This window comes from Gavia stellata, chromosome 6, assembly GCF_030936135.1.
Source record: "Gavia stellata isolate bGavSte3 chromosome 6, bGavSte3.hap2, whole genome shotgun sequence".
Lineage (NCBI taxonomy): Eukaryota > Metazoa > Chordata > Aves > Gaviiformes > Gaviidae > Gavia > Gavia stellata.
In genome coordinates this window covers 51,712,115-51,731,676 of record NC_082599.1, presented here as the reverse complement: position 1 = coordinate 51,731,676, position 19,562 = coordinate 51,712,115, and the positions used below count along the sequence as shown (strand labels likewise).

Here is a 19,562-nt window from a genome sequence, read left to right as displayed (position 1 = left end):
CCATAACCTGCCACCTAAAACCATCCCCATCTCAGCTGTGATGTTCACTGAAGCATCCTTGCAATGCAGAAGAGCAAGACTTTAAGTAGGCTGCCTTGGTGACCAGCGGGAGCCTTGCCTGTTTCCCCATCCTGTAAAACGGACATACCAATCTCTTCTGCAAATTGTCAAGCATATGGACCCCCTGATGTAAATACTGCTACAAAAGGAAAAATAGTAATAGAAATATTAATAATCCAAATATGCTATATGATCCTGGGACTTCAGTTCAGGCTCTAACGGCTCATGGTTGATATACTGCAGTTTCTCGGGTCCCTTCTTTATCCCCTGGGCTAGCAAAGGAGAAGCAGGGTCCATACCAAGACCTCCTCTCTCCTGTAACCAAACACAGCTCGAACAGACCAAGAGCTCCTCTCTCCTGTAACCAAACACAGCTCAAACCTCCACAGAGGGAGCCTGAGTTTTCCTGACCGACTTCTTCTAGTACAAGCTTACATCCTTCTCTAAAAAATCATCTCAGCCACACCTCCCACCTTTTGGCAGCCTGGCTTACCAAAGGACATTGGGATTATGATTTTATCTCCTGGGCCACACTGAAGCCAACGATGCTCTTCACGTCTGTTCACTCATCTCAGTGAGCTGCGGCCGGAAACTTGGCGTTGTCTCCTGCCAACACCACCACCACAAATAACCGGTGCCAACCAAAGAAACTGCTCTTGCCCCTCCACATGTCGTCTTCTCGTATACCCAATGGGGCTTTAAATTCAGGGTGTTGCTGAGGGCTTGACAAACAGTTTGGAGGGTAATAATCAACTCAGCTCCCTGCCCTTCCCCAGCTTATTGGCTTGACACTGCTCTTATGCCCTTGGTGTCTAGAAGTGTGAAAAGGGAAAGGATTTCAATTTCAAGGCAAAATTCCTCAAACTTAATTGTTATGTGAAGCTTTGTATTTAGCCTCCAGTCTCTCTCAGAAACCTGCTAAACATACATTTTCAGTTTGAAAATATTGATTTTTTCCCTCCTCAGTATTTTTTTCCAAGTGAAATGAGAATCAGTAGAGATTTTCTTGTTTAACAGCATAAGATCTGGCATAATATACAAGTATCACCTTGTCACGACAAATAAGCTTTACTTATTCATTGGCATTAGCAATGTCCACGCAGCCCTGGGAATAGCGTGTTGTTATTTCAGCTCATTACTGCGCTGTCAGCAAAAGGAGAGCAGTAGGGCTGAAATTCAACCCCCAGATACGTGTGCGCTGTTTGGAGCCTGCAATGGGGAGCAGTATTATGGGTGGCTGTAAAAATGTTCTTCAGAAAGTCAAAGAGGACATAGCATGCCTGGCAGCAGACCTGGTGCTCCCCTTTAACTTTTTCTCTGATCTTCAAGAAATTGGATCCCTCATCTGTAAAGTGGGGATAACCGTATTCACAACCACTCTGTAAAGCTTATAAAATCTAGAAATAAAAAGAACAGTAGCAAACCAGATAACCCCACTGCTATCAGTTAGCTGTCTTCTAGGGAAACTTTCTTTATCTCTCAAACAGATCCTTATAATTAAGATAAATATGATGCTGGAACCAATATATGTTGTATATAATTATCTACTCCCCCCTCATATTTCCTCCACCCTATTTTTTCTTCTATGTAAAACTTGGTAGTCTTGCTTACCAACTAGATTTAGCCCTATTAGGGTTATCTGTAATAGAACAATTATTTAATTATTAAAAATACAGGGCTTAGGGAACAACGGATTAATGAGGAGGGAACTTAATGCAATACTATGGAAACTATATTGCAAGATTTAATATTCTATATTCCCATGGTTAGAAAGTCCTGCATTATAATCCTATGATGCCAGTGCTCTACTGAACAGCAAGTAATCCTAAAATCCAGTTAGTTTAGGCTTAGTGTACTGCAGAAGCACAGGAAATAGCCAGAATCTATCCAGCTACATTGAGCTACCATAATTACAGGACATGTTCAGGAAAAAATGCTTTGTTTAGTTTTGCAGACCTCACTTTCCAAATGCTGGTACTCAGTGGGTCTATATAGCAACTGTTGGGCCATTGCCTAATATTGTAAGTCAAATCATACGTCACTACATGCCTGCTCCAAAATAATCCTCCCTCCCTGCCAAGTCCTAAGTCCCAGAAACCCTTACCATGGATAAGAAAATGGGAGATACGCAATCAGGTGCACAAGGCGGCATTGAAATGACAAAGCTTCTAAAATTACAAATGTACGAAAACACACATACTATGCCACTTAACTTCAATGCTGATTTTATGAACAGTAACTCTCTTGGACAGTCTTAGCAGTCCTGCTGTAGACACCGGCACCCCATCTGGGAGGGGTCATCAAATGCTTTTCTGGTTCCTCCCTTATTCACTAACACCATCCATCCTAATTACCAGTGGCTCACAAAACCTCACAGTTTTAGCAGCATAACCTTTGGAGCTTGATTGTATAAGAGGTTTGGCTTTATTTTTTTGGTGTTTTTTTTTCTGCAGGATAACTGTCCGTCAAATGTGGACAGCTGGATAGCTGTCATTACGTGGAGTGGGATTCTCGAGGGGAAAAAAGCCACCAAAAAAACGAAAGCATTCTGAAATGCAATGTACAAGACCTTAAAAGTTGAGTCTAGGCAGATAATTTTAATACTCTCATTCCCTTGCTGCTCAATAACATTCAGTCATATATTGAAAAAAGGTTTTCAGTATGAAACTTCTTAGGTGTTTATAAGGAAAATAATAAGGAGGGGACGTTGTTTCACTGATTTTAGGGGGTTGTGGGTGAGACTTCTTAAGCTACCTCAAAATGTTAAAAATATAGCCAGTGTATTCTCCCCACTCCTTTTTTTTAAAAAAAAACCACAAGAGATACTAACCTGTTTCTTGAACAATCCCTTCCAGATTGCTAAATCAATTAATAGATTTCTTAATCAAAGTTTTTATTAATTTTGTAATGCTGCATCCAGGTAATATTTATCTACCCAGCAAAAACTAGCATGGAGAGCTTACCTAATTGACCACTGCAGGAGCAGCAACAGAGGTCTGTTTTCTGGTATTCAAACAAAAATGAGCAAGAGAGGAAAATTCATTCAAAAATGGCGGGGAAAAACAGTAAAATGCTATAGAAAATGAGAAACAGGAACACTTGGAAACTCCAGGGCACAAGTTGAGCCTGTGGCCCTCTATGTATTACTATGTATCACATATAATGAGTCAATGCCTGGGGCAAACTGTCTGACTGTCCCCATCTTCGTGGCAGCCCTGATAACAAGTGCAAGAAAAGGCGGCGTTTTAACCATGGATACAGCAGTGGGGCCTCAGCTCCAGACAGCGACGTTAGACAAGGCGAAAGGGAAGTTGTTTTGTAACCTTAGCTGTGACAACTGAGAACCTACAGCTGCAGCAGTACTTGGCTTGGATCTGGATCAGCCTTAGATTACACCAACTGTGTGCAGCAAACACAGTTTTATTCATGCCTGGCTATTACAAATAAAAGTCCCTGCCTCCCTACCTTTTTCCCTTAGAGAAAGAAAATCAGAAAGTATTTTTGCTCTGGCACTGCCTGGAGGATCTATAACAACATGATCTTATTTATTACCCGTCACTTCTACGCAAACATTTCCTACTGTGTCAGACCAACCATTTATTATATCATTTCTCTTTGAGGTCTCAACATCATCCATCACTGGTAGTCACCTACCCTGTTCCTGCTCCGGGCAGGAGCTGCACGGGGATCCACCAGTGCGGACGCTGGGGGCCTGCCGTTTTCCATTCTGTCACTCTTCCATTACCACTTGGCCCGCCTGGAGCTGCCAACATGTTGCTATGGGTTCAGTAGGGCACCTTCTTTATGAGCCTTCCCTACCAACATCCCCTTAATATAGGAGATGTCAACCTGCCTGTTTTGGGAACACCTCACCTCCTTCTTCCTTTAAGAAGATACGGATGGAGGTTTCCTTCCCTGTGAATAACCGTGCTGCTTTCCCACCCTCCCCTCCATGCACACATACAGACATCTTCAGCCTGAAGACTGGGATACATAGATTTTTCCCCAACCTTTCTTAATCACTGCAGGGAAGAGGTGGGAGTGTAAGCAAAGGTGCAGTTGCCATTGTAGCAGCAAGGGAGAGATGGCTGAACTTGCCAAGAAAGTAACAAGGGAAATCCAGTGTTAGATAGATCTAAGACAGATCTAAATTGAAGACAAAGACATCTAAATGTAATCACTTATAGTGAGAACATGTTAACATTACCCCAGTTTGCCAGTGAAGTTCATCAATAACAAGTGAGGCAAGAACAGGAGGCACCTGGACAGCAACAGACTCAGCTCCACGTGGGTATGTCCTCCTCAGACCTCCCCAAAGAATGGGTCAAGTAGTCCACTTAAGTACCTCTATCGCCTCCAGTAAGATTGTTCATGCACTCTTTTTCTGTGCTTCCAATAATTTCCCCTCCCTTTTTTGGTTTTTAGGAGGTGAGAGTTTATAAACAATACACAACTGTAGCTGTAAACAAACTTGTCTGGAAATTGCCTTTGCTCTGGGGAGCACCTGGTAGAAAATCTGTCCCAGTCTTCTCTTCCCAGTCTCTCTGCCAAACAGCCTTTCTCCCTTGCTCTTTGTCTCTAGACCTTGGTGAGGAAGGAACGGGCCATCATCAGATTTTCTGTGCCAGAAGGGGAATGAAGTGTTTCTTTACAAATTCACAGAAGTTCAGGATTGTCAATATATGATCGAGGGATACCATGCTTGCATGCTTGGTTATCACCAGCTTCACCAGCAATGGTGAAGTCATAAAACCGACCCTGTCAGGATCCTGAGTAGCTAGCCCATGCTTTTGTATGTTACAGAAATCATTCTCAAATGCATACATGTATATATATTCCTAGGGCACAGGAAAAGGCAGATGTTTGTAATAGTAAAAGGGATTGTCTTCCTCACTGGCTAGATGTGTACATCATTAGAGTATATTCTTCCGTTTCCTTAACAGCAAATTAAAATAACTCTGACCAGGTAATGTGTTTACAGTAACAGCGGGGATTTCCCATACTGCTTAGAAATGTAACTGGATTTTCTCATAGTCAGTTGCAGTGACAATACAAGCTAAATGCCCAAGAAATGACTAGAATGATGGGAAGGTAAGTTATGAGTATGACATACTACATAAAGTAATATAGGAGCCCATAAACCCATAATGTCAGTTTCCTATGAAACCAATACATAATTTTAACTATTAAAAAAAAAAATAATGCAGATACAGCAATGACTGCATGACCTGGTTCGTTATGAAAGGTCAGTTGTAAAACTTATTTGGATATGCCCTGTAACTTCTATCCAAGATCAGTAAATTGTGTACAAAGTGGGAGAAACATTTTATTCTTCCCAAAATTTTGTAACTCTGAGCATTTTCTCATAATGGGTAAAAAAATAAATGAAACTTTTTATTAACATTCTGTGCTGTCCCCAGCACTGCTGGAGATCCTCATGCTCATTTATGCTTTCCTACCTGGACACAAGATCCTTTGCAAGGCAACAGATCTGGCTCTCCAGAGAGGCAGACTGCTGCGCCTCTCCTGAGGGACTCTCAGCTGCGAGTTTAGCGGCAGTGACATCCACTTTCATCGCGTATTTAAAAACTGGCATCAAATTTGCAAATGGCTTCTCTGTGAGTTGCTTAGAGAGGCACTTTCAAAGTCACAAATAAACGACTTTCAGAGGGAGATGGCCGTGTATTTTCCCTGTGCCTTGGCACGTCTCCCTTCAGCAAAACACCAGCCCTCAGCGCTGGCCCATCCCTACGTGGGAGCTCTCGCTCAGGCCCGGCTGAAGCGCTGGTTTGAGGCGCAGGGAATTCTGCTTCACGTATCAAAATAAGAGGAATAGAAACCGGGGTGGATGGGTGGTGGGAAGCAGAGAGGGAGCTGCAGAAAGGTTTGGCTGGAAGCATGAGTCAGGGCGTTACAAGGTGCATGGGATTATCATAGTTTACATAGTGTCCTCATTGCCAAACAACCACGTCAAGTCCCCATCGCTGTGCTGGCAGTGGAGAGGTCACGAGCAGCAGGACAGCAATAGTGTTACAGTAGCACAGTGTCCTCAGTCAGAGGTACCGACCCAGGAAGGATCTTGCACCCCCCCAAGACGTTACGGTTCCTGCAGCGAAGAGCCGCCGATGCGCTTGGAGGCATGGCCCCACGTGCAATTGTCACATGTAGCACTGAGAAAAGGCATTTCCTCTCTTTCTTGTCAAGACCATGTTCAAATTTTAATGACCTCAACCAAAAACCTTTCCTGGAAGAAACGTAGACCTAGGCTGCACCTAGAGACACCTGACACTTGCTAAGCTGGACCTTCCTCATCAGTTCCATATTGTGTTTATTTGGCCCAGATAGCGCTTATTTATTCCACAACTCCCAGAAAATCGTTTCACCACTACCTGTAGACGGAAACAGCAAGGACGGTGCTGATCCAAAGCCTACCGCTGTCAAGGGAGGGATTCCCACTGATTTCAGTGTCTTTTGCATCAATCTAAGTCTCCAGGAGCACTGCTGAGGCCGACATTCTGCCCTTGGTAGTACACCAATCCAAAGCAGAAATTGCTGAATTACAGACATGAGTCTCTTTTTTTATTTTTGCTTTTTTTCCTTTGTTTTAGAAGCAGCAGTCGTGTCTGGCTTCCAGCACACAGCAGACTGTCACACTGCAGACAGAGCCTGCTCGACTCCCTAAGCAAACCTGCCTCACTCCATCCGTTAGCTTGCACGTAGGCACCATGCAGGCACACATACATGTTGTTCAGCAGAAGTCACACTGTGGCACACAGATCTCTTCTGATCCGCCTGACGGCCCTGCCTCTCCTCACACAGTCAACAGAGAGGGGTCACATAAAGGGAATGGGACACTAGAAATGATCCTGTGAAGTGTTACAAGCCTTTCAGCTCCCCCTTCCTCTCTCCAGCCTCTATGCTAAGTAAGCACTACCTAGACATTTTGTGGTTTTTACCAAAAGAAGCTATTATGGCTTTAAAAAAAAAAAAGAAAAAAAAAAAAAGAGAAGATGGGAGACCTTAAGATACCACCCCTGAGCAGACAGATCAGATACTTTTAGAGCAGAGCAATAGCACTTCTCCCCTCCCCACAAGTGCAGTCAGCACATTTGATTTCTTTTTCTATATCTCTCCCATGTTTATTATTAAAACACATCATCACAATCTAATCACCACTGGAACTGAAAGTAACTTTGCACAGGAGCATTCTAAAATTAGAGAACGCCGATTAAAATTAATGCAAACCCAAAGTGCTGTGCTGTAAAGAAAGAATGGCCAACAGATGAGCAAACACAACCCGTATCTGCTAATTTCACAGTGCTGATACTTGATTTTTAGTATTTTTTTGCGTGCGTTTCCCTCCTCTAAGAGCAGCGCCGCAAAACAGCCAGCCCAGGGCTTTGCTAAGACCTTCTCCTTACCCCATCCAGACAGCAGGAGTAGTCCCATCCAGGAGCCTCCCTCCTGTCTTTCCGTGCCGGAGGAGTCACGGTTTGCTTCTCCCCGCAGCAGACTCCCTGGGCGCCCGCCACCCCGCTCCACGTCCCACGGACAGCTGGGGCCACCCCGGGGGGCCGGGGCATCGTGGCGACGGGACGAGGCCCTTCCTGATATAATGGGAAGGCTGGTGCCAGCACCGGCATCGGTCCGGGCGGGATTCCAGCGCAGCGGCCGTCCCGCACCTGTCACAGGGCACCAACCGGGACAATCAGCTGTGCAGCTAATATTAACCACCCGCGCCTCGCCGGCACGGTGGGGACGGGAGCGTGATCCAGGCACAGAGCAGCTTGCAGGGAAACAATTGTCCAGCTCGGCCTTTAGTTAAAAGGAAAACAAAAAAAAGAGTGAATGCACCACCGGATGGACAACCTGCACAGAAGTCCCAGAGCCCCATGTGGTCGTTTCCCATTCACCACAGTAGCCTGCTTTTCTCTCCAGCAGTTTTGGTCCTTCCAAAATTGCTGGCTGCAAATAGGAAAGGATATATTCGTATTTACTGTCTCTGCTATCTCAGCACTGACAACCTCAGGTCCTCTAACAGCCGTAAGAGAAACGCCAGGCTGAGCCTCAGCCGTGCCGAGGGTGACGGTCGCACGATACTTAGTGGCATGCTTTGATTTGCAGCTACTGGGAAAGCACCACAGACAGTGCTGTTGCATCTAGCAAGAAGGTAAAATAAGCTGGTGCTATAAGTTACTTATAAAAACCAAAATCAAGAAAACCTTCCCGCCCAGCATAACCTGCAATGATAACAGAGCATGTTAACGTCCCGCTTAAAATAAAACACCCACAGAACTGGGCCACTTTTTTTTTAAATGAATTTTTGCAGCGCTCGATTTCCCCCGCTCCCTGGATATTGCGGGGGTCTCAAGGCACCGGGGGACGCGATGAAGGCATGCACTGCAGCAGCGATAAGCATCAGAGGGCAGCTTAAATACAAACGTGAGCTCCAACTCCAAATTCTCTGACCAAGCAGTGTACAGCAGATCTTCCACAGTCCTAGCTGTAAGCTTCTTTGATGCATCCATTTTGTTGCCGTAAAAAGACTGTGTTCAAGACGAAAGGGATGGAAAGCAAGAGCTGCAAGGCCCTGCTTTCTGCAAGACCTATCTGGAGGGAACGGGACCCGATGGTGGCAGTGTTTGTGGAGAAATACAGGTGGGGAAACTCTCATACTGGGTTATGAAAGGTCTAAAGTCTCACTGCTGGCTTCGTGCTGGCTGGATCATTATTTTAAACCATGTCAGGGACCAGATGGTGCCTTTTAAAAAAATGTGATTATAAGCTAAAATTTAAAAACACACCAGAAGCATTTGTGAAACTGTAGGAGAATTAAAGGGACAAACACCGAAAGTAAATGTAGAGAAACCTGGGTTTCTGAAGAAGAAAGCTGCTGCAGTCTGAGAAAGATGAAACTGGATGTTTCCACTTCTGCAGAACGTGGGAGGCTCCCTAGACAGCTAAATTAGAGAGCGAGTGTGACACAGCTGAATCCCTACATTCCCCTTGCATCCTGAGTAACCTCTTTGATCCCTGGGGAAAAGAAACTTGACTAATTTCCACAGCCAAGTCTCTCTTTTGATAGCAGTGTATAGATCAGGCCAAGACCTGGGCAGGTTCTCTCCTTCCCTGCTAGCTGTATTGTTTGTTTATCCGACCAAATCAAGATGGGCTCGCCAGACTGCAATAGCCAAATATTCTCTACTCATTCCCTGACTAACCATTCAAGTCATTCGGTTTAAAAGAAATGTCTCAGTTTAGCCAGAACATCTATCTTTACACTATATCTTTAAAACAAATCTTTAACGTTTAAATCTTAAACAGCATTATTGGTAGATTTGGAAAATTCTCTTTTTATTTTACAGCCTTTCAGAGAAAAGATGTCAGGTGATGAAAGCTACGTAATCCAGCCCACTAGAGAAAGGAATATTTCCCTTAAGGAATTTGGATTCAGATCCACTTCTTCCAACACTTATAATATGTACCAAACCAGAACATGAGAAGCCTGTTTTGTCCTGATGTGACACAATCTGTTAAGTGCCCATGTGCAGCCACCTACATAAACAAGTAACTTTAATAGTTCTTTGCTTTGTTCGGTTTCTGTCAAAGGCATTAAACTTACTGAGGAAGAACATACAGATTTCCTTAAAAGAGGAAAGCAGCAGACGTCAGTTTAGTGAGGGATGTTTGTGGCTGAGGCATGTGTTGCATATCCATTTCAGGAAACATGTGTCCTTAGACTTCTCATCATAAAAAATTCGAGATCAAGTGAAGACCAAATCTAGCTGCAAAATTTAAGTGCAGGTGAGAGACTATCTCATCTCTAAGCATACTGGGATTTAGCTGTCCACTTTAAGCTTGTATTATATATGGGACAATATGCCAGCATATGCCATTAGAAGGTAAGCATATCAGAACAAAAATTTAACATGCAAAGCCATACTCTCCGAGAGTTATAATAAACAACAGAGAGATTCAGGAAACTACTTATTTCTTTTTCAGTCTCAGCTTCCAGCCCTCTGCTTTTCGGTCTAGCAGCAAGCCAACCATTCCTGCAGGCACCGTGTGTCCCCTTATGGCCACCAACTAGCTGTAATTCAAGAACCTGCGCACAGCTGGTATCATCACTCAATATTACGCAAGCACTTACAACATGAAACAAGCTGCTCAGACTCTGGCATGATGCTAGTGTTGGACCTGGATGTGCCTGCAGGCAATTCCCACAAGAGATTTTACGCTACTATTGAGTCTTCTCACATATATGTTGATTTTTTTTAATGGTATCACAGATTTTCTAGTGAGTGTATGGTCTCCCACGATGTTGTCGACCTATCTTGCTATGCACTATCACAAGAATCAATATTACAATAATGAGAGGAAAAGCATTTTTCAGTCCAGCTCTTCCAACCCCTGTACTTTGAAACGTACACCCAAGGATATGAGACAACAAAAATAGATACAATCAGATCCACAAGAGTTGGACACTCAAAAGCCACACTTGGCTTCTGCCTTGTTGTAGAGGTGCCTCCAGTCTTCACTACAATTGTTCCAAGTATCTGTAACTGGATGTACTTGGTTATACTTCATTGCAGGAGCAATAAACAGCTAGGACTGTATTTTACATTGAAAATTAGGCCAATCAATGTCACAGCTTATGTCTCTCCCCTCTTTTTTTTTTTTTTTTGCCAAAACACCTGGTGGTTAGATCTGTGACCCGATATATGAAAAAAATAAGTTAGGTTCCCTTCCCTGCCTAAAGGGAACTGAACCCAACAAAAAGCCCTACCCACCAAGCTACAGCTACAAAGCACTCCGAGGGAGACACCAGCAATTTCAAACTATTGCTGTTTTAGTAGAATAGGTAGAATAAATTCTTATGATTAAGACAAAAGCATTATGCAAGTTTCCAGCCAGTCTGTATATACAAGGAAATATTCACATATTTCCGCAACAGGACTTTAACTTGGCAGAATGCCTTAATCACCAGACTAGAAGCTTAATTTTGAACTCTCTGTCAGCCATCCTTTACCCAAACAAAAACCTGAATGTTTTAATGCACACGAATCTATTCTCATCTTTGGTTACTAATAATCTTCAAGGGTTTTTTCGGTTTCAGTTTTTTAAGTATATCTGTTCATCTGAAAATACACGCAGTTCTCCGTCCGGTGTGCAGAACGGTCTGTGTGATGTGCAGGGCTGTGTTGTGGGAGATAAGGCTGAGCAGTAGCTCCTCTGAACTGCTCGAGTCCTGAAGTGAGATTTCCAGAATGTCCTAGCTCCATTCCCACAGAAGTCTGTAATTATGCCATCTCTACCACTCTGGGGAAGGCTGGATTGATCATCAAGTTAACACAAAATTAATTCCAGGCCAAGCCTTATGGGACAGATTGGCTTAATGGTTTCCAAAATAACTCCTCAGGACTTTGCTGCACCTACTCGCAGAGAAGCAGCCCCTCACTTTGTCAGAGTGCAGCGCTGCACCAGGGGTAGTAGTTGTGAACACAAAAGCAGGGATCTGTCAGCTTCCTCATGCTCCCTTCATTAGGGTTCAACATCTCCTACAGCAGCAGAGGTCAAGGCAGGAACCGAATCGCACAGTTACATGGGCCTGTTACTGAGATATCTTAAAGAAATTTATATAGCATGAATTGAAGCAACTGATAGTCATGGAAGGAAGACAAGCGTATTCAAAACTACACTGTATATTTTACCTGCAGATGAAAGCGCATCTCCCAAACAGCACAGAGGTAAAAAGCTCTAATGCTTTTTGCTTGCAAGCCCAAATAGAAAAGGCCTCTCTGAGTCATGCAAAAATACAGTGAAAAAATATTTTAACTCAGAAAAAGAGTTTAGGGAAGTGTAAGGCATATCATGCTATGTGGAGTATATTCAGATCCTAGACCAGGAATGCAATACACTTTTAATTTTTCTATACTTTTTGACAGGTCATCAAGGTTGCATCAATGGCAACAGCATTATTGGCAAAGGCAACTCCTGGTTCAGCCCTGTATTGGGTACTGCTTTGCAGCAGCTCATGTAACTCCCAAGGTACATATATCACTTTTTGGAAATCCCTGTGCTTGACAAAAACCTTCCCAGGCACAAGCTTGTGCTGACCAGTAAGGTCTCTAAAATTTCCTAGCAATTAGTATCACAGAATCACAATTAACAGAATTGCTGATATGTGAAGGCAGGGAAATGAAGATACACAGGCAGAGAATAGATACCAAAACTGACATAAAATTTGGGGCACGCAAGACAAGAAAGAGAATAGGTGCTGAGGAGGTAACACCGGATTGTGACCCGATTTGTAAACTGTGATGCAGCACGGGGGTAGAAACGATCCTGTGGCCTCACATCTTTGCTTTTCCGGACCAACACAGCTTTGCCAATTGCATCTCAGCCACCAGGGACTCGTGCAACTTCTGCTGTTTGACAAGAACCTCGCTGTGCCGATGAGCTGACAAATCCAAAATCCCTCCCGCCCCCAGCCCCTGCTGTGTGCCAAATTGCTGTGTGTGCGCTTGTGCACCACTTAGGATCCATCTTCTGCAGTTGCCAAGAATGCCCCCCTCCCAGTCTCTCCAGCATCAAGAAGCAAGCAGAGAGAGGGAAGCAGGGGGAGACGGAGAGGCAGAAAGAAAAGGGTTGTGCTGTGCACTTAGAAAGCCAACTTTTATTTTTAGAGACGTGAAGCAGTGCTCGAGAACAGCTTGTTTTCACCCCAAACGGAAAAGATTGCTCTCTAAAAAAAAAAAAATAATAAAAATCAGATGGCAGCTGGGCATGAGACAGGTACCTAAAAATGCTGTTGAATGATGCGAGAGCCTTGCTGAAGCAAGAGGAAGAATTAAGAAGTCCTAATAAGCAGAGATCAGGGCACAGACAGCCCCCTTGCAGGTGCCTAAGCGGCCATTCCCATGCACCCCCACAGCCGGAGAAGAGCTCCCATCCAGCCTGCCTGCTCTGCACTGGCCCATTCACAAAGCAGCTCGCCCAGAAAACAGGCAGGCAGGCTGCTGCAGCAGAGGTTTTGGGAAAGGCCACTTGGTTGCTCTCACTACAGGCGCCGCGATGCTATCCCAGATTGCTATTTAGACCTGGATTTAGTGAGCACTGCAGTCCTGCGAGGAGGAGGAGGAGGAGGAAGTGTGTCGAATTGCACCAGCTGAAGAGAAGAGGCAGCAGAGACGAGCAGAGGGAGTAGGAAGCACAAGTGTGGCACAGGAGCTCAATGAGAGCTGCTGGCCTCAACGCTTGACTGATACAGGCTGCCAGCAAAGCCAAAGGGTCAAAGGATGAGGCACTAACGATTAGAGATTAACAAGAAAAGTTACATCTGAAATATGCCTGGTAGGAAACAGGACTGAATCATTGTTATATGTTTATCTGTGTTCTGGCTGCTTTTACATGTACAGTGCTCTGCTTGACACAAGGGAACACGTGCAAAAAGAAGCTATTCTGACTGAGTTAAAAAATACTTCAAGCCAAACCTAGTTCAATTCTAGTTAATTCTCAGTCTCTCAGAAAAATATGTTTGAATGGTTTCAAGGATGATTTGGGGGAACCTTGAGGCTTTTCTGTCTCTTCTTAAAAGAATGTGGACTTGAAAACAACGCTAAAAAAAGGAATACATATCTCTCCCATTGCTCTTCAGACATCCATATACTGCAATAGTCTCCTTCGTCATTCCTCTTTTGGTAACACAGAATGAGTTTCCATAAGTCATGAGGGGAGAGGTGACACTGAAGACTAGCAGGGTAGCAAGAAGTCAGTTCCTCTGCAGAGGTGGGCCCCTGCACAGCACGATTGTTTGGCAGAACACGCAGGTGAAATGCCAGTCGTCAGAGGTCCAGCTTTGAAGGGCAACTTTAATTTCCAATGCCTGTGTTGGGCTGCTGTCTGGCACAAGTGAAGCAGAGCATCAGGAGCTTATTAAGGATGCTTGACTAGATGCATCATTATGGCTAGTACAGCATTTCCTCTATTTGTAAGCAAGATGTATTTTCCTGAAATGTAACCGCTTCCCATTTATTTTTTTTTCTCCTCATTCCTAGCCAGCAGAAAAGAAGGTCTGCAATGAAATGAACAATTCCATCTTTGGATGGCAAGGCAGGCTGGGCTAGACCTCTTCACTGCCAGGAACCTTAAAAACACCCTGGGTTCATGTCTGAGAAATCCTTTGGAATTTTTAACCTCTCATTTGTGAAATGATACTACCCACAAGTTTATCACTGTCAGAAGCTATTAGCAAGTACAAATAGCTTCTAGATGAAGAGCCTTTACATTTTCTCTTTAAAAGTGCCAGTGGTTTTATATTCTTAGTGTTCACATTCGCATGTGGGTTAGCAACAGCATTTCCAGCTGCACTGAAAATGTCTTCATGATACAGGGAGGAGAGGAACTTCAAGGCAGCATTACCAGCGAAGCAAGCCATAATTATATTTCACTCACAGCTCCGCTTCCACCCCCAAATTATGTGTGAGGCTCATCCCATGCTGCTGCCAGATCCACCCCTAGCATCACTTACCAGGGCCAACTCACATTTTGCCACTGAGTTCCCGTCTTAGAAAGCTTCCTACTTGCAAGCAAGAAACAGAGCAAACAAAGATTATTACTAACTCCAATCCCTGTTTCTGATCTTCACAATCCTCTCCCACTCATTAGTGTGACTGCCTCCAGGTTTGGACAGAGTAAGACATCCTTGTCTCTCTAAAAAAATCAGTTTTCCCAACTCATGGTGCTTATTCTGTCACATGTTTATTTATAGATTGATTTGTTATAGTGGGTAACAAACCGTTGCCCTACCCCCATCTATATCTGTCACTAGTCAGCTTAACTAGCAAGACTAACACTGAACTGGACAAACACATATTAATCTTCTGATTAGTCTCCAGCCTGGAGTACATCATTGCTGTCATTCTGGTATTCATATCTCATGGCCAGTGGTTCCTTACATGGAATCAGAGCATCTATTTAAATAGTCCTGTATTCTCCTGGAAGTTGCAGCACAAACATAATAAAGTTCATTGTCATCCTCCTGCTGAAGCTGGTTTTATTAGTGACTATTTCTGTGAAAGTCACTTCTGAAGGCTTTAATTTAACCACTGAAATGATAAGAAAAGGAGAAACATGAAGAGTGTCGTGCTGCCCAACTTATCATGCACTCTCTCAGATGTTATTGGTTTGTAGAGCAGCAGCAGCACTGTATTACAGCTTTTTTTTTTGCACTAGCTCTGTATAATTTTTTGAGATTGGAACTACAAAAAAAGCATGGCATGAAAGAGATCCTGAAAGCTTGGCTCAAGTATGTAGCAGATTTTTTTTCTTTTTCTCTTTTTTTTTTTTGCATTCTCAAATTTGCATAACAAAATATTTATGCAAAAATGCTCACTGTCAAAAACATGGCTCTAAAGATTTTCAGAAGAGTGAAAAGGGGAGGGAAGTTGACCAATGCCGGACTACTTTCAAGGACAGCACTTTTGGTCTCCATCCCCAGAGTTCCAAAAATCAGACATAACAAGTGTTGCATTGTCTGCTCTCAACAGTAGAAACCCATCTGGCAAGTCGGCCTGCTTTGTTAAAACAAGATCATGGACCATATTGTGTCATCGCTTTTTATGCAAACCACCCCCCTCCATCTAAATTTCAGTGGCAATGGGAGGGGAGTTCAGCTCTAAAACTGATAGCAGGATACAGTCTGTGGGGTTCTGCGTAATGCCTGAAGGTTATCGAAAATGGGAAACATTCAGACAAATCTATGAGGAAACTGGCAGCAGATAAACGTTTTGTTTCCTAATGCATGACTAGACATTTTAGAAGCTGTTAGTGATTAAAGAAAACCAAACAAAATAACCCCCCAAAAACTCCACCCACCTTCCCCCCTTAAGTCCCCTTCCCCTATAAGCTGGCTCAGCCGTGCATTTGCTGTGTCAGGGAAAGGGACTGTTTAGCGCAAACAGCGGACAGTCGACAGCAGGTTCTGACCCCCTTTTTGTCTTCTTGCATTTATTGAGACATGAATGAAAGATGCCAGTCATAGTCTGGACAGTGAAAGTGTGGAAAGTTTTCTGACAGGGGTAGTTGTTGTTCTGCCTCTTTCTTTCAAGAAGTCTGTGAGTTGCACTGAAATACACCCTTACATTTTTTTAATAAATAAAGATGAAACCTAGGGCAGGCGTGAGGAATTGGCATTGTCCTTTTTATATGCATGTGGCAGCCTGGTGTGGGGAGCAGTGCCCCGGGAGGTCACACTCGCCTCACAGCCCCAGTGTAGGGAACAAGCTCTAAGTACGACTGTGAACACATTTCTTAAACTCAGACCGAATCCACGTACATTACATGACAGCGAAGCCGTGTTTAAGAAAGTAACTGCAATGCAAAACAGGTTACGCTTCTTATAGCGCCTCTGGAAATACAGCAAAGCACTGGCCAAGGGGGAATGGAATAGAGTGAGGCAGTCTGAAATGCCATGATAAAAAACGGAGAGGGAGCACGAACCCAAAAGCAAGATGGGGCCGGCCAAGGATGCTGCCCCTGCCAGCTGCATCCACTGCCTGGCAGATACTGTGCCACGCATTTCTGGCTGAGCATTTAGGAAAGCAAAAGGGCCATATCTCATTACAATTCCTGCCTGCAACTATTTAGTAGAACCACCATGAAGACCCAGGATGGATGATATACTGACGTTTTAGAAGTAAACAGCGAGCTCTTTATTAGAACACCTACTGTATAAGGGAAACAGAGGGCTAATAGATCATGGGCCACTACAGCGAGTGAAACCAGCACTCATCTTTTAAAATGAGAGACTATGAGTGATAATCACTCTTCCCCATATTATACTTCACTCCCCTTGGTCTTTAAATGACAGTAATAAAGCACTACTGTCCAGTTAGTAGTAGGTTTTTTGGTTGCTGAGCATTATCAATGTATTGTTATATATTTGTATTCTTCAATACTTTTTAAACACTACAATATCAATTTATTTGACATCCTCTCATGGCAGAACCACAAATGGATGAACTTTTAGTTTAAAATGGATGATAGTGGGGAAAGAGAACAGAATGCAGAACATGAGGCAATTGTGTACCCTGGCAATTTATAACACTACCTGCCTTCTGCTGCCTGGTTATTTATGGCTGGGTGGGGAGATAAAGGAAAGAAGGATAGTTGCAGGGAGGGCAGCTTAATTTAAAACATTGTCACTTGCTCCTGCTAAAGTCAGGAGTCAGGTTCTCAATGTATGTAACAGGTGCACTGCCTCTGAGCAGATCCACTAATAACAAAATCAATTTAAAATAAAGTGTTCCTAAAAGAAAGATGAATGAAGAGGGAACAAAAAAAAAAAAAATCAGAATGCTCTTTAAGTGCGGACCATGACATTTCAGCTGGGTACTGCTGGCCACCAAGACAGAAATTAAAAGCGCCCCCAGCTTCCAGCTCCATGGCAGAGCAGGTGTTACGTGTCTGCGCTCTCCTAAAGTGTCCTCTCACAGTAAACAAGTCTTCTAACTTCCCATGTTAAAAGCCCCTGCCCAGCATTATGGGTTCACATTCCATACTCAGACTCAGATCAAGGCTTCAGCCTGCTGGGTCTGCCTCAAAAGCCATCCAGCAACACAAGTGGGAATGGCCGGAGGCAGCAGGATGCTTCTAGGATCACCCAGCAGACAGGCAACACGGCCAGTTACAGACTATCTCTCCATCGGGTTTACAACACTCCAAGCCAAAATACCTCCAATGATAGAAAGCAATTACACCTTAAACCTGGGGGTTAGTGAGAATAAAGGCAGATCGTTCTATGGATCCAATTATGTGAAATACAGATTGCCCAGGTTTGCTTTTTAATCTTTTTCTGTCCCGTCCCTCTCCATACCCACTCACCGATTCTTAAGCTGGCTGGGTAGATGTGGCTATGCCCTTGGCTACAATAGTTTGCAAAGTGTTTTAATGCTTTAAGTATGAATGTTTAAGCATTGTCCACCCCCAAATGCACACAAACAGATCAAAACTGACTTTCATTATGAATTTAACATGGGTAAATACTGTCACTTTCATTTTAGAAAAAAAATGCACTATCTTCCCTGGCTACATGCTATCTTTATGGATGGTAAGAATTCATAAAATCTGCTTACATTAACATAAAAAAAATTTGGATGTAAAAGAAATATGCAAAACATCCACTGAATGCAGGCAGATTTTGCTCAATTCTTCACTGACATCAATATCAGTCAAGTTCATCTGGGCTGAAGTCAGCTGAGTTACGCTAATATAAAAAGAAAAGCAGTCCCATCGCTTTTAACTTGGGCCTTGGTCACACAGCCATCCATCTATTGGAAAGAAAAAGGAGTGGGCACTCAGTCATGGTCCAGACTGTTATAAAGGTAATAAAAGTGCTGCAAGCTCAAAACTAGAATTCATAAATCCACCATGCACGTACATTTGGAGCCTTCAGTTTCACATCAGATCTCAACAAAAATGGAAAACGCCAGAGCATCAGTACTATTTGCCATGAGAACAGAAAGCTTCTAAAAAAAAAAAAAAAGTTCCTACCAAGCACATTGTCATGACAATGAGCAGTGACAACAGAGCAAGAATCCACTGTCACCAAAATGTTCTCAAAATACAGCACAGCAACAGATTAATTTGCAGGTCAAAGACTTATCATGAGATCAGGTAATACTACTGCATGATTCTGATGACAAGGATTATAACCAGAACAGAAAGTGATGTGGATGATACCCACATAAACAGCATCAATAGCTGAAGAAAGAATTATTTCTGCAACTGGTGAAAGCCAGCAAAGCAGCACTCTGCCGATTTATTAGTGCAGAGCAATAATGGGACTATGTCCTTATCATATGCTACCCTTATTCTAACAGAAACAGCTCTTATGCTGACCAAATAACATTTGGATAGGACATGTCAACTTTCAGCATTCTGGGAATGCTGTTGTGTTTTTTTTTCCCCCTCCAAATAATCATCACGCTCAAAAAAGAAGAGAAAACATAAATATAATGGAAATAATTTCACTTTTATCCTTGGTTTTTGGACTTTGTTTCCATTGCTTATTTAAACACTTGCTTCCTATGTTTTTTCTTGAATTTTATTAGGATTATTTTCCAAAGAGATCACAGAGGAATACTTACTCTTCTACCTGCGACTGGAGTTACTAACACCCAGCCTGCTGACAGTAACTCAGCCAAAAGGAGCACACCCCTTTTCAGAGGGCTCTGGTGCTGATTCATCTTGCTATCAGCTACCACCCCTGCCTTACTATGCACATGCAGCCAAAGGAGGCTGCAGGCAAGTTGTATCTGCTGCAGGACCCTGAAACTCTTCTTCCTATACCGATTACTTTTTTTAAAATATGCGGAACTGCCTCTCTTCTCTAAATCCAAGCCTTTAACTTCTGCCATCCTCTCCTCCCTCTCTCTCCCCCAGTCCTTTCTGGTTTTTGAGTAATTTTATTTCTCACTAAATGCTCCCTCCACCACTCTGTT

At 43.4% G+C, this 19,562-nt stretch overlaps 1 protein-coding gene across 5 annotated transcripts in view; it reads right to left on the bottom strand.

The window, feature by feature from the left end:
* ARPP21 (cAMP regulated phosphoprotein 21) overlaps positions 1 to 7,558 on the bottom strand; it is a 202,078-nt gene extending 194,520 nt beyond the window's left edge. For all 5 annotated transcript variants that reach the window (XM_059819130.1, XM_059819132.1, XM_059819133.1 and 2 more), the window contains exon 1: positions 7,482 to 7,558. The gene's annotated coding sequence lies outside the window, so the exon portion shown is untranslated. The remainder of the gene's footprint in view (positions 1 to 7,481) is intronic.
* Between the last annotated feature and the right edge of the window lie 12,004 nt (positions 7,559 to 19,562).